We start from the raw sequence: 15,594 nt of genomic DNA on the forward strand, positions 1-15,594 counted from the left end.
AAAGCACTGTATAAGAAAATAAATACAAGATCTGACAGTGCAGTAGTGGGGAAAAAAAGGGAGCACTGGGTGAGGGTTCAACCACAAGGTTTGGAGGGACAGTACATAGACCTTAACTGGTAAATAATGAATGCCTGGAAGGGAACGGAAAAGAAGATGACAACAGATTGGGTTTTGTGGATGGTTATAAGTGTGATAAAGCATTTTATTTGGAATGCAAGATGTGCCCAGGTTAAAGGGGATGTGAAAAGAAGAGATAGAGAAATCATTTGGGGAGTACGTCATGAACTCAAAAGAAGAATGAAAAGAGACATACTGAGATGGAAATTCCATGCGGCGAAAGACAAATGGAAGGGACTATTTCTGTGTTTTCCTGAGTTAAACACGTCTTGATTGTGGTTTTGTGAATGGTATGGTCTGAATTATGAGTCAGTTTTGTATTTTCATAATAAAAAACAAAAAAAAAAATCTGTTCTTATCAGTTTAATATCTGATACGTCCCCCATCGGGGGACCACATATTAAACGGATTTTTGGAACAGGGAGCTGGATCAGGAGCTTGCTCCGTCCTCTCCATGCATCGGCCCGGTATTGCAGCGCCTCCGGGAGCGGTGCACCACCTTCTCTCAGCGGTGAAAAGACAGACGTAGCTAGCTAGCTAGCGAGCGAGCAAGCGAGCGAAGTGGACTGGAGCTCCTTCTTCTCGGGTCTCGTCTCTCGTCTCTCGTCCATCTGTGTGTCTCTGTGTCCGTCTCTCTCTCGCCCTCTCCGTTCCCGTGCTCCCTCTGTGCGCTTTCCCGCGTCTCGACTCTCTGGGCAAGCAGGCCGGCCCCCCTTTTGGCTCCCGTGCGTTTTCCCTCCAAAAAACTTAGGTTTTTCAGCCTTTTCCCAGGGAGGCAGGCGTGGCTTGCTTGCTTGCTTGCTTGCTTGCTTGCTTGCTTGCTTGCTTGCTTGCGTGTGTGTCCGTCCCCGTCCCCGTCCCTGCAGGCGGGCCCCTTTCGACAGCTGGGCGTTTTCCCTCCAAAAAACTGAGTATATCCACCTTTTCTTTCTTTTTTTTCGGCAGGCAGGCAGGCAGGCAGGCAGGCGTGTGTGTGTGTGTGCGTGCGTGCGTGCGTCCCCGTCCCTCCCTCCGGAGAGAGAGCTGCCCCTTGCCTCTGCCCACAGGTGCTGGCGCTCGGCTTTCGCTTGCAGCCGGTTGGGCACAGCTGCTGCCGGTGGGAGGGGCCTAAGCTAAGGAGGCCGGGCGGCTGGCGCCCCCTGCCCCGCGGTCGTTGTCGGCCCGTTGACAGAAGATCAAAGAGCAGGGCCCCCGCCCGGGACTGGCAGGAAGGCAGCCGGGCAGGCAAGAGAGAGGGGGAGCAGAGTCCCGCTTTGAGGCCTCTGGCTGCAGGGAGGCCGGCAGCTGCGCGGGTCCCGGGCTCCAGAGGAGTCGGCCTGCGCCACTGTGCGCCAGCGGAACGCCCGCGCGTCGGTCCGTCCCTTTGTGGGCATCGCTTCTCGGCCTTTTGGCTAAGGTCAGAGGTCGAGGGAGAGAGGATCGAGAGGACAGCGTTTTGCGGAGACACGTTTGGATTGCCTGGATTTGGACCCGGATTGCCTTGGACAACGATTTTGCTTTTCGGACGTCGGAACTTTGTTTTTTTCCACCCGGCTGTGCATTTCGTGGCTGTTTTTGCGGCCGAAAGGCTGTTCCAACCATGGCTGCAGGGCCTGGAGAGGCGAGGAGGGCTGGGAAGGACCCCAGCATTAAGTGGACTCTCCGCTTCCGCTGGAAACCGGAGACAGCACCACCTGGAAGGGAAAAGTTTGAGGATGACGTTCTGTTTGGAGCTTTGGGGCTGAAGGCAGCAGAGATCTTGTGTGTGCAGGGGAACCAGCCACAGAAATTCATCGACGCCACCTTTATCAGCGCCGATATCCACAAGAAAATGGTAGGGAAATGCATCGAGATCATTAAGAACGGCGGATTTCCGGAGTATGAGTGTGGGGGACTGCAGAGCGACAGCAAGAGGTGGGTGGTTTTGCACATGTTTGATCCGTTTGTGAAAGACGCCGACGTGACTACCTTCCTAAGCAGGTACGTGGATGTGAAGACGGGTCCCTTGGGGCTCAAGGACACACGTACTGTGTGGACGGGAAAACGTCGGTATCTGGTGGAGTTGCGGCAGGACAAAACATCAAAGGACGGATACAGCCACCCACCAGGCACATTCGCCATAGGAGGAGGTAGGGGGTACATGTTTTATTGGGACCAGCCTGACTTTTGCAGGAGGTGCCGGACCTTCGGGCACCGAGAGGGGGCATGTACGGCGGAGAAATGTGGCAAGTGCGGCTGCCAGGGACACCAAACCCGAGAGTGCAAGGTGAAAGAGTGCTCCTTGTGCGGGGATAGAGGCCACCTGTTCCGGCAGTGCAATAAGAGGGGCACGGCCATGGAGGAGGCGGCCGCGGAGAAGGCGGCCACCGAGAAGGTGAGCATGGAGGAGGCGGTCAGAGAATGGGTCAGGCAGGCGGACGAAGACAGTGAGGGGGAAAGCCGACCGACGGGTAGCAGGCCCCCCGGTAAGGGGAAGAAGAAGGGAGGAAGACAGGAAAGAGAGGAGCGACGTGGGGCTCCGACGTGGAGCAACTGGAGACAGCGCAGGGAGAGGACGGTGAACGTCCTGGAACATCACGAGGAGCAGACGGAGGGACCGGAACCTGGGAGGAGGTGGTGAGGAAGGGGCGCCCCCTGAAGGGCGGGGGAAGAACTGCGGCACCGGCACCAACGCCAACGGAGGAGGAAGGGATGGTAATCCTGCAGGGCGCAGGGAAGAAGAGGAGGTCGAAGAGGCGGAGGGCGGAAAGGCGCCAACAGGAGACGCAGGAGAAGAAGAAGAGGACGGCCGAGGAGGAAAGCCAGGAGGAAGACCCGGGAGACTTCGCAGACTCTGAGGGGATGGAAGAGGAGGAGGGAGTTTTGTCGGCCTCGAGTGACTCCGAGGCCGAAAGCACCTCAGAATCTCTCCCCCCAGGGCAGGGGTCAGGGGCGGCAACGCTGGCCGTCTACTCGGTGTCGGCCAACGTAACGGACGATGGCAGCCCCGTAGTTTCCTGCCGGCCTGAAACACCAACTCCGGAAGGAGAGTCCCCGGACAGCCCCTTGGACCACTACATGGACACAGAGGATGGCAGCTCGGAGAGTACAGCAGGGACGGCGAGCTCACCTGATTCCAGCCGATCGGAGGGAATGGAGAGTGACAGCCTCCCTCAAGACCCACCATGACCCTCACAGTTGCAACGGCTAACGTGAGGGGTCTGAGGAAGCAGGAAAAAAGAGTGGCAGTGTTTTCCTACCTGTCTCGAAGGTATCTGGATGTGACTTTTTTGCAGGAAGTCCATCTCAAGGACCTCGACGACGTGAGGACCCTTCAGAGGGAGTGGAGGAGGGGTCCTTCGTGGTGGAGCGTCGGAGGGGTGAACTCCTCTGGTGTGGGTATCCTGTGCGGTTTGCCAGGGTTCGCCGCCCAAACAGTCAGCTCAGTAATTCCCGGACGTCTGCTGGTGGTGGACGGAACCTGGAGGGGAGTGAAGATAAGGCTGGTCAACGTGTACGCCCCAGCAGACAGAAGGCAGCAGGGCTCCTTTTTGAAAGACCTGGAGCCCGTGCTGTACACCAACAGAGAGCTGATTGTAGGCGGCGACTTTAACATCGACCTGGGAGACCCGCACGGCCAGGGAGTTCATCTGTTGAGGTCCTTGATCGCGGATTTCGGCCTTCGAGATGGGTTTAAGAACGTTGCACACCACACCTGGGACAATGGAAGAGGGAGTTTTCGACGCCTCGACTACATCCTCTCTACTGTGAAGTGGACAACGCTATGCAGGCAAGTGACCCCTACCTGGTTCTCGGACCATCGGCTGCTCACGGTCTCCTTCGGTGTTGAGGACCCGCGCTTCCAGGCTGGGTACTGGAAGCTGAACAAACAAGTTCTTCATGAGGAGAGATACCGAAGGAAGATCGAGGCAGCGCTGAAAAACCTGGAAAAGAGAAGGGAGCTCTTTAGCTCTGCGGTGCACTGGTGGGAATCGTGCAAACAGACTCTCGCAATGGTCACCAGGCGATACTGCTGGATCCGGCGGAGTCTGGAGGAACGTCAGTGCGCCCAGCTCCAAGAAGAGCTGGAAGCACTGTATGAGCAGCTGAACCAGGGGGGCGCTTTCAATGGTGAGAAGATCGCCAACGTCAGGAGCCTGCTTAGGGAAAAGTGGCTGCAGAGAGCAAAGAACTTTCTTTTCAGGCTGCGGGGAGTTTGGAAGGAGGGAGAAGAACAGTGCTCACCCCAATTCTTCAGCGCCGAGAGAAAGCAGCAGGAGCGCTGCTGCTTCGAAAGTATACGGCGCGAGGATGGGACTGCAGTCACGGACTTACCCGGGATGCTGGAGTGTGCCACAGGGTTCTATACAGCCTTGTTCCAGGAGAAGGAGATCGACGCCAGCATCAAGGAGAGGCTCCTGGAGGGTGTGGAGAAGGCGGTAGACGATCCCGCCTCGCTGGTTGGGCCTGTGACGGGGGCGGAAATAAAAACAGCATTGTTTGGATTGAAGAAGGGGACCGTCCCCGGAGTCGACGGCCTACCAGCGGAATTCTATCGGACCTTCTGGGATCAACTAGAGCCTTTTCTGGTGCAGGTCTTCAATGAGGCCCTGGACAGCAATGAACTGGTAAACGTCTCTCCAAAATGTGGGGAGAGAAGGCCTCAAAGTGGAGCTCTGGCAGAGTTCATTCGGCCGGACTAGGAATACTTATTGGGAATGAAGGTTTTAATTTGATTAATTCTTTTGTTGTTATCCCAGGTAGAGTGCTAGTGGTGGATGGACAAATAGGGAGGGATAGTTTGAGATTAATCAACGTGTATGCTCCTGCACAAAGAAGGTTAAGGAAAGATTTTTTCACAGTACTAGAGCCTTTATTAATGACTAATAAGAAGATTATCTTGGGTGGTGATTTGAATGTGGATCTTTCTTGTACTAAGTCGGTGGGGACAAGGAAAATTTGTTCTTTGTTTTCTAATTCCGATCTCATAGACAGTGTTAAGCAAGGCTGTGGAGAAGATAAAAGACCGACTTGGAGCAACAGCCAAGGCATAAATAAAAGGCTTGATTATGTTTTCCTATCAAGAAGTTTGGAAGTTATTTCATCTTCAGTCATTCCAGTTTGGTTTTCAGACCACGATCTGGTTAAGGTGGTTTTTAAGGGCGACAAGGTTTGTTATGGTTCTGGGTTTTGGAAACTGAATACTAAGATTTTATCAGAGGATGACTATAAACAATTGATTACTTCGTGTTGGAAAAAGTGGGAGGTGAGAAGGTTTCTCTATGATAATATTATAGACTGGTGGGAGGATGTTAAAAGACGTTTAAAGAGGGAAACAATTAGGTATTGCAGGCGTAGGAGGAAGAAAAAGAGGGAAGGAATTTCTAACTTACAACACAAATTGGAAGATATGTACGAAAAGAGGGGTAGTGGGATGGGAATAGACAGGGAGGGAATTCGCAAACTTAAGTGTGAGTTAAAAACTCAGTATATGGAGAAAGCCAGAAGCTTCCTATTTAGATTAAAGAATTTCTCTTTTGATTGCAGCGAAGGGAATCTGTCGTGCCTTTTCAAAATGGTCCGGAAGGACCAAAAAAAGATGGTATTTGATGGCATTCAGAGAAAAGACGGTGGTGTCACTATGGGGGCTAGGGAGATGGTGGAGGAAGCCACTAAATTTTATAAAGAATTTTTTAGGGAAGAACCAGTCTCAGGAAACATAGATGATGTTTTGATCGTATTACAGGTTAAGATCTCAGAAGGGAGTAGGATGAAATTAGAAGAGAATTTGACTCTTGAGGAAGTTGAGATAGCACTTCATAGCTTAGGGAGGAATAAAGTTCCCGGACTAGATGGACTTCCGGTTGAATTCTATGAAACCTTTTGGCCCTTAATCAAGAACGCATTGTTGGTGGTTTACAAAGGTATACTGGGTGGGGACGATCTAGGACCAACAATGAAGACCGGTGTTTTGTCTCTGTTACATAATAAAGGGGATAAGACCTGCTTAGGGAATTGGAGACCAATTCAACTTTTGACAACAGATTATAAGATCTTAGCTAAAATTCTTTGTTTAAGATTACGTGAGGTTTTAGTTGAAATTATCGAAAATGATCAGACATGTGGTGTGAAGGGAAGGTCTTTGTTATGTAATTTACACCTAATCAGAGACCCGATTAGTTGGGTAGAGGATAGACACTTGCCCCTGATTTTAGTAAGCCTTGATCAAGAGAAGGCTTTTGACAGGGTAAGCCATGAGTTTTTATGGAAAGTTCTGGGAAGGTTCGGGTTTGGAGGCAAATTTATTGGTTGGTTGCGACAGTTGTATTCTCATGTTGGTACCCGTGTCAATATCAATGGCTTTCTAGGGGATTTTATCGACATAAGGAAGGGGGTGAGACAAGGATGTCCGCTGTCCCCTGTCCCCGTTATTATATGTAATCTATCTGGAGCCTTTGTTAGAGATGATTCGTAAGCACAAAGAAATAAACGGTATAATGATCCCAGGCAGTAGGGGCCAGCAAGCGAAGCTAGCTGCCTATGCTGACGACGTAGTCTTGATGCTGGATTCAGACATGGGACTTTTAAGAGCGATCGAGGCTTGTAATTCTTTTGGGCAAGTAACGGGGGCTAAGATTAATACCACCAAAAGTAAAATGAAATATTTCGGAATTTGGAAGACTCGGAAGGAAACAATTGGTGGGCTGACGTTAGTGCCCGGGCCAATTAAGATATTGGGGGTGAATTTCGCTATACGTGGATCGGGACATTTGAACTGGAAGGAGAAAATAAATTTTTTAAAGATTAAATTGGGTCGTTGGAAAAATGTACAATTGTCTTACTCGAGTAAGATAATGGTGGTAAAATCAGATGGCTTATCGGCTCTAGTGTTTTTAGCGTATGTCTTTCCGTTACCTCCATCACTTAGGAAAGAGGTAATAAGATCTGTGTTTACCTTCATCTGGAGCAATAAGAACGAGTATATCCGTAGGGTTGACATGTATAGGAAAATAGAGGAGGGAGGGCGGGATGTACCCAACATCCCCCTTAAATTAGATGCTATCTTTGTTTCCTGTTTGTGTAGAGCTTTAAAAACGGATGTGATGCACAAGAGCCAATATTTTGTTCGGCTATGGTTTAGTTGGACTATGCCACGACTACGACCAATAAGTAACACAGGTCCCAAAGCTGACGTAACTCCCTGGTATTATAATCATGCAGGGAAATGGCTGAAAAACCACCCAGAGGGGAAAGATGAGATCATTTGTGATACAGCAAAAGGCCCTTTACAATCTGGTCAATGAGCAACCAGGCATGGCTTTGATAGGGAAGAAGAAAGAGAATTGGATAAGGGTCCAGCCAAAAGAATTGGATTACAGTTACAAAGATTTAAATTGGTTGTGTGTGTGGAATCGCCTCCCAGTAAGGGAGGTGATGTTTAGACATAAACTCACCAAAACCAAACATTGCCCATATTCAGAGTGTGAAGAAACTGAAACAATAAAGCATGTGTTCTGGGAATGTGTGACAGCGAAACAAGTATGGGATAAATGTCAACAATTCCTGACGTGTATACAACCGGGGTTTTTATTAACCAGTGAGAAAGTCACGTTTGCGTGGAAAGGTACAGAACGGAAAGGAACAGTAGATTGGGTGTTATGGCTGGTGATTAGTATCATTAAACATTTTTTGTGGTCTGCAAGATGTGCTCAAATTAGGGATGGTATGAAAAAGAGAGATCGAGATGTATATTGGGGAATCTATAGTGAATTAAAAGCCCGGGTTAAAAGAGACATTTTAAGATGGAAGTTCCACGAAGCTAAAGATAAATGGAAAGGTTTGATTTCGTTAGGTTCTAACTCGGATGTACACTGATTGGTTTGTTTGGTGTTCTATGTATTGACCCCCGTACTTGATTTTGTTTTTGTATTTTCATAATAAAAAACAAAAAAAATCTGTTCTTATCAGTTTAATATCTGATACGTCCCCCATCGTGGGACCACATATTAAACGGATTTTTGGAACAGGGAGCTGGATCAGGAGCTTGCTCCGTCCTCTCCACGCATCGGCCCGGTATTGCAGCGCCTCCGGGAGCAGTGCACCACCTTCTCTCAGCGGTGAAAAGACAGATGTAGCTAGCTAGCGAGCAAGCAAGCGAAGTGGACTGGAGCTCCTTCTTCTCGGGTCTCGTCTCTCGTCCATCTGTGTGTCTCTGTGTCTGTCTCTCTCTCGCCCTCTCCGTTCCCGTGCTCCCTCTGTGCGCTTTCCCGCGTCTCGACTCTCTGGGCAAGCAGGCCGGCCCCCTTTTCGGCTCCCGTGCGTTTTCCCTCCAAAAAACTTAGTTTTTTCAGCCTTTTCCCAGGGAGGCCGGTGTGGCTGGCTTGCTTGCTTACTTGCTTGCGTGTGTGTGTGTCCGTCCCCGTCCCTGCAGGCGGGCCCCTTTCGACAGCTGGGCGTTTTCCCTCCAAAAAACTTAGTATATCCACCTTTTCTTTCTTTTTTTTCGGCAGGCAGGCAGGCAGGCGTGCGTGCGTGCGTGCGTGCGTGCGTGCGTGCGTGCGTGCGTGCGTGCGTGCGTGTCCCCGTCCCTCCCTCCGGAGAGAGAGCTGCCCCTTGCCTCTGCCCGCAGGTGCTGGCGCTCGGCTTTCGCTCGCAGCCGGTTGGGCACAGCTGCTGCCGGTGGGAGGGGCCTAAGCTAAGGAGGCCGGGCGGCTGGCGCCCCCTGCGGCTGCGGTCGTTGTCGGGCCGTTGACAGAAGATCAAAGAGCAGGGCCCCCGCCCGGGACTGGCAGGAAGGCAGGCAGGCAGGCAAGAGAGAGGGGGAGCAGAGTCCGGCGGTAGGCCTCTGGCTGCAGGGAGGCCGGCAGCTGCGCGGGTCTCGGGCTCCAGAGGAGTCGGCCTGCGCCACTGTGCGCCGGCGGAACGCCCGCGCGTCGGTCCGCGCCTTTGTGGGCATCGCTTCTCGGCCTTTTGGCTGCGATCTTGGTACGTGGCTTGACCGCGGCCGAGGGAACTCCAGAAGACCGTGGAAGAGAACGCCGGAGAGGAGACTGCCAGAGAGGACTGCGCTATTGGAATGCCTGGATTTCGGACCTTGGACTTCACTTGGATTACGGTTGGATTGCGATTTGGATTGGACGTTTTTGGACCCCGGCTTTGGTGAGTAGGCTGCTTTGGCAGCCGAAAAAGCTGCGTTGCGATGGCTGCGGACCCTGGGGCAGCGAGGAAGGCGGAGGAGGGTCCCAACATCCGGAAAACCATCCGCTTCATTTGGACGGCGGATGGTGAGATGCCGGGAAGGGATGCCTTCGAGGAAGAGGTACTGTTCGGTATTCTGCAGCTAGACGTCGCGGAAATTTAATGTTTACAGGGGAATCGGGTGCTGCGGTTCATGGATCTCTCCTTTGTGACGGAGAAGGGGCACCACCATGCTACGGAGCAGGTAATAGCAGCTCAAAGGGATGGTAAACTGGAGAACTATAAGTGTGTGGGGTTGCAGAGTGACAACGAGAGGATGGTGATCCTACACATGTTCGACCCCTTTATGCCGGATTGTGATGTCACCACCTTTCTCCGTCGCTATGTGGAAGTCCAGGAGCCGCCGAAGCTCATTATAGATCGGCGTAGGGTCTGGACAGGGAAGAGGCAATACCGCGTTGAGCTGCGGAAGGACCCAAGGTCCCCGGGAGGACTCGCCCACCCGCCTGCCACCTTCGCAATTGGAACAGGTAGGGGGTACTTGTACTACGGGAATCAGCCGGTCTTTTGTCGCAAGTGTCGGGAGTATGGGCACCGGGAGGCCGATTGTAAGGTGACTGAGTGCAGGAAGTGCAACAAACGGGGCCATGAAACGCGACATTGCCCAATTAAAGAATGCTCGCTGTGTGGCGCCACGGGACATCTGTACCGGGACTGCCGTCGCAGGAATGCTGATTTTAACAAGGATTTTTATGAAGGTGTAGGCCTGGCAGCAGGAGAGAGCGGGGCAGAGGACAGCGAAGCGGGAGACGGTAGAGAGGACGGCCAGGCCAAAGCCAAAGGAGGCCCTGGGAAAGGGGTGGAGGAGAACGAGTGGCAGACGGTGGGAAGACCGAGACGGAAGGGGAAAGGGAAGGCGCGAAGACAGGAGAGCGAGGAGGATCCACAGGAAGGACCATCGCGGGATATGGAGCGCGTTACAGGGACCTGGGCAGACGTCGTGAAGGGAGGACCTGTTCCGGCGGAAGCTGGGACATCTGCAGCACCGGAGCCGGCGGATGGGGAAGGGACGACATATCGGGCAGCTGTGACGATGGGACGATCGAGGAAACGGACACAGGCTGGTAAGGGGCAGTCGGAATCGGAGGACAAGAAGAAGAAGAGGTCCGGGGGCCGCCGCCCGGAGGTGGTGGTGGACCAGGAGTTTGTGGAGGGCCAGGAGGAGATGGAAGAGGAAGCTGAGCCGGAGCCAGTCCAGAGTGACCAGGAGCCAGAGAGCAGCGCAGGTACCCTCCCCCTGGGGCAGGGAGCCGGGATAGTGGCTTGGGGCTCACTCCCTGCCCTACAAACTACTGAGGATGAGGGGAGCCCGATGACGATCTGTGAGCCTAGTACGCCCGGCCTTGTCCTTGACACTGGCCTTGATCCCGACCCCGGGCCCGATTTAGACCCTGGGCCTGCCTATGACCCGAGTCTGAGACCCGACCCCGACCCGAGCTTTTGCATGGGCCCAGGCGTGAGCCCGGTCCCAGCGGTCAGACAGCGAAAGCTTGGGAAGTACAACAGGGGTAGAGCACCTTCCAAAAATGTCATCATGTGCTAATGGTCTCCTTCGGTGTCGAGGACCCCCGCTTCCAGGCAGGCTACTGGAAGCTGAACAGGCAAGTTCTACAGGAGGCGAGATATCGGAGGAAGATCATTACAGTGCTCAGTGACTATGAGGAGAGGAGGAAGTCCTTCAGCTCGGCAGTGTACTGGTGGGAGTCGTGTAAGCGTACCATCTCGGTCGTGACGAAGAGGTACTGTAAGATCCGCCGAAGCTTAGACGAACACCAGTGCACTAAACTTCAGGAAGAGCTGGAAGCGCTATACGCACAACTGAACCAGGGGGGCGCTTTCAACGGCGAGCGGGTCGCTCAGATCAGGAGCCTGCTTAGGGGTAAGTGGCTGCAGTGGGCCAGAGATTTCCTTTTCAGATTGCGGGGAGTCTGGAGGGAAAGTGACGAAAGTTGCTCAGCCCAGTTCTTCGGCACCGTGAGGAGGCAGCAAGAGCGCAGCTTCTTTGAAGGCGTCCGGAAGGCAGACGGGTCTGTAGCCACTGACATACCCGGGATGTTGGAGTGCGCCACAGAGTACTACAATGCCTTGTTTGACGAAAAGAAGACTGACCCCAGCATCAGGAATGGGATCCTAGGCGGGGTGGAGAAGGCGGTAGACGACCCCGCTGCAGTGTGCGGGGCAGTGTCAGGGGCAGAGATCAGATCTGCCTTGCTGGGTATGAGGAAGGGCACGGTCCCTGGCATCGACGGTCTGCCGACGGAATTCTACCTCGCCTTTTGGGACCATCTGGAGACGTTCCTGGTGCAGGTGTTCAACGAGGTGTTGGACCGTGATGGACTCGGGCCTACTATGGAGATCGGCATCATCTCCCTGATCCACAAGGGAGGAGACAAGACAGATCTGGGCAACTGGCGGCCGATTCAGCTCCTGTGCACCGATTACAAGCTCTTGGCCAGGGTGCTGGGCGGCCGCCTGAGAGCAGTGATGCCGGCCTTGGTGAAGGCTGACCAGACGTGTGGTGTGGCAGGCCGTAAGATCAGCTGGACCCTGCAGCTGATCCGTGATGTTATTGCTTGGGTGGAAGATAGAGGCCTGCCACTCCTGCTGGTGAGCCTGGACCAGACCAAGGCCTTTGACCGGGTTCATCACGGAATTCTGTGGGCACTCCTGAAGAGGAAGGGTCTGCCGGACCAGTTTGTCGGCTGGATTCAGACCCTTTACAACGGCGTGACATCCCGGGTATGTGTCAACGGAGCCCTAGGTGAGCGCATTCCAGTGCGGTGTGGTGTGCGACAGGGCTGTCCTCTCTCGCCCTTGTTATATGTCATTTTTATAGAGCTCCTCCTAGACCGGCTGAGGAGAGATCCGGAGGTGGACGGGATCCCAGTGCCAGGTGGAGGTGGGCAGGTGGCGAAGATCGCCGCGTATGCTGATGACGTCACGCTCTTCCTGATTCCGAGAGGGGCTTGGGGAGAGCTCTCAGCATCGTGGAGGATTTCTCCAAGGGCACCGGCGCTCGACTGAACAGGGCCAAAAGCCTAGTGAAGGTATTTGGGACCTGGCCGAGCGCACCGAGGGACTTTGGTGGGCTGACCTTGACAGATGGACCGGTGAAGATCTTGGGGGTCAGCTTCCACACTGAGGACCCCGTGAGTCTCAACTGGGAGGCCAGGTTCAGGAAAACCAACCGGAAGCTGGGCCTTTGGCAATCAAGATCACTAACCTGGATTGGGAAAGCGCTGGTGCTGAAGTCAGAGATCCTGCCCCTGCTACTCCACCTGGCGGTAGTGTACCCCCTACCTATCAGGCGGAGGAAAGAACTGGTAAGGGCTATTTTCAGCTTCGTCTGGGGACATACATACGAGAGGATCAAGAGGACCGACATGTACAGGCCTCTGGCCGAAGGAGGACGAGCGGTCCTCGATTTCCCGGCGAAGTTGGACTGTGCCTTCGTGGCGAGCCTATGTACGGTCCTGCACGAGAACCCACCCCATCTGTGCAGTCGGTTTGTGAGCCTTTGGCTCGCGGCAAGCATGCGACACCTGACTGTCTGGTCCAACACGACCCCTAAAGCCGAGCGGCTGCCATTGCACTACCGCCATGCGGTGCGGTGGCTGCGGGCACATCCGGAGGTGAAGGAGGGACTGTGCTCCCTGAACCACAGGTTGAGCTACAAGATAGTGATGACGACAGAGAGACCAGCGATCCCGGGTGTGTCCAGTACCATCTGGCAGCAGGTCCAGCCGAAAGGTCTGGACAATAAACTCAAAGACTTGAACTGGCTCTGCGTGTGGGGTCGTATGACAGTCAGGGCCGTGATGCATGCGCACGGGCTCTCCAAACAGAGCCTGTGCCCGCGACACGGCTGTGCAGGAGAAGAGACGGTGAGCCACGTTTTCTGGGAGTGTGCCTTCGCCCAGAGGGTGTGGAGATCGTGTGGGACCTTGTTTGCGCAGGTAAGCTCCGATTTCCCGATTTCGCAAGCGGCCATCCTGAAAGGGATATCTGGCATCCGAGCCAGGAACCGGAGGTTTCTCTTGTGGCTATTGATCAGCCTGGTCAAGGCTTTCCTGTGGGATACCCGGACGGATCTGGTGAGGAATGGAGTGGAGAAGCCCGCGTCTGGGATTTTGAAGAGGGTGAAGGAGGAAGTGGCCAGTAGGGTACAATGGGACATACAGAAATGGGGGTTTGATGCCGCAAGAGAGCGGTGGAAGGACTTGTGCACGGGACATTAGGGGGGTGTTGGTATAGGACTGGTTTTTTATGACACCATGGTTTGAACTGTTTTTCTAATAAAAAAAAATCTGTTCTTATCAGTTTAATATCTGATACGTCCCCCATCGGGAGACCACATATTAAACGGATTTTTGGAACAGGGAGCTGGATCAGGAGCTTGCTCCGTCCTCTCCACGCATCGGCCCGGTATTGCAGCGCCTACGGGAGCGGTGCACCACCTTCTCTCAACGGTGAAAAGACAGACATAGCTAGCTAGCGAGCAAGCAAGCGAGGTGGACTGGAGCTCCTTCTTCTCGGGTCTCGTCTCTCGTCCATCTGTGTGTCTCTGTGTCTGTCTCTCTCTCGCCCTCTCCGTTCCCGTGCTCCCTCTGTGCGCTTTCCCGCGTCTCGACTCTCTGGGCAAGCAGGCCGGCCCCCTTTTCGGCTCCCGTGCGTTTTCCCTCCAAAAAACTTAGTTTTTTCAGCCTTTTCCCAGGGAGGCCGGTGTGGCTGGCTTGCTTGCTTGCTTGCTTGCGTGTGTGTGTCCGTCCCCGTCCCTGCAGGCGGGCCCCTTTCGACAGCTGGGCGTTTTCCCTCCAAAAAACTTAGTATATCCACCTTTTCTTTCTTTTTTTTCGGCAGGCAGGCAGGCAGGCGTGTGTGCGTGCATGCGTGCGCGCGCGTCCCCGTCCCTCCCTCCCGAGAGAGAGAGCTGCCCCTTGCCTCTGCCCGCAGGTACTGGCGCTCGGCTTTCGCTTGCAGCCGGTTGGGCGCAGCTGCTGCCGGTGGGAGGGGCCTAAGCTAAGGAGGCCGGGCGGCTGGCGCCCCCTGCGGCTGCGGTCGTTGTCGGGCCGTTGACAGAAGATCAAAGAGCAGGGCCCCCGCCCGGGACTGGCAGGAAGGCAGGCAGGCAGGCAAGAGAGAGGGGGAGCAGAGTCCGGCGGCAGGCCTCTGGCTGCAGGGAGGCCGGCAGCTGCGCGGGTCCCGGGCTCCAGAGGAGTCGGCCTGCGCCACTGTGCGCCGGCGGAACGCCCGCGCGTCGGTCCGCCCGCGCTTCGGTCCGCGCCTTTGTGGGCATCGCTTCTCGGCCTTTTGGCCAAGATCTAAAGATACGTGGCATGACCGCGGTCTGAGGACTTGACAAGAGGTGAAGACGACGAAGGCGAAGAGGAGAAGGAGAAGACAGCGGACAACGGAACCAGACCAGACGGGCGGAACCTTACCATCAGAAGACCGAAGCAGAAGTCCACCAAGGCCACCACGGGTAGTCGCCCTGGGTTGAGCCCAGGGGGCGAAGTGGGGCCTCCAAGATGACAGCGGTCGAAGGTGGTGAGTGGGCCCGCGGTTCGGCGGCTGTGCACCCTCTGTCCCGTAAGGGGCAGATGCGGTGCACAGTGCGCTTTGTTGTGAAGGAGGCGGAGAAGAAGAAGGAATGGATGAACCGTGAGCGGTTTGAAAGAGTAGTCCTGATGAAGGCTCTAGGGATTAAGTTGAAGGACATTGATTGTTTACAAGATTTCCCAGTTAGAGGGATATACGACCTGTCGCTTGCGTCGGATGAACTTTGTGAGAAGGCCTGGGAAAAAGTGTGTGAAGGAAGAGATGTGGTACCGCTTAATGTTTTCCTAATAGAGCCGTTGTTTGCCAGGGAGCTCAGGACTTTGACAATTCATTTGTTTAATCACCGGGTCCCAGAAAGAGACATAATCACCTTTTTATCCAGATTTGTGGATGTGCAGGGAGAAGGTCAAAAAGATTTAGATGCCCTCAGAGTGTGGACCGGTAAAAGAAGATACACGGTGCGGCTAAAACCTAAGCCATCGGAGGGTGAGGGTGTGGTACATCCCCCGGCTTATTTCACGATTGGGCCTAATAGAGGCTACCTCTTCTATCCAGGCCAACCTGTGACGTGCAAGAAGTGTTTTCAGAGGGGTCATGTAGCCGCAAACTGTCCTGGCGGTGTGTGCCGAAAGTGTAAGGCTACAACTCACGAAACTAAGGACTGTACTAAGGTCTTAACTTGCGACCTGTGTGGGGCAG

The 15,594-nt window shown here is 54.1% G+C and overlaps 2 non-coding genes and 1 pseudogene across 2 annotated transcripts; all 3 read left to right on the top strand.

The window, feature by feature from the left end:
- The first annotated feature begins 428 nt into the window (after positions 1-428).
- LOC138223394 (U2 spliceosomal RNA) lies at positions 429-621 on the top strand. The gene has a single exon (XR_011181838.1). It is a non-coding gene; the product is annotated as a U2 spliceosomal RNA (small nuclear RNA).
- A 7,374-nt stretch (positions 622-7,995) lies between these two features.
- LOC138223452 (U2 spliceosomal RNA) lies at positions 7,996-8,185 on the top strand. The gene has a single exon (XR_011181881.1). It is a non-coding gene; the product is annotated as a U2 spliceosomal RNA (small nuclear RNA).
- Positions 8,186-13,619: 5,434 nt separating this feature from the next.
- LOC138223487 (U2 spliceosomal RNA) lies at positions 13,620-13,795 on the top strand (annotated as a pseudogene).
- The last annotated feature ends 1,799 nt before the right edge of the window (positions 13,796-15,594 follow it).

The sequence above is a fragment of the Lepisosteus oculatus genome, chromosome 16, assembly GCF_040954835.1.
Source record: "Lepisosteus oculatus isolate fLepOcu1 chromosome 16, fLepOcu1.hap2, whole genome shotgun sequence".
Taxonomy (NCBI): domain Eukaryota; kingdom Metazoa; phylum Chordata; class Actinopteri; order Semionotiformes; family Lepisosteidae; genus Lepisosteus; species Lepisosteus oculatus.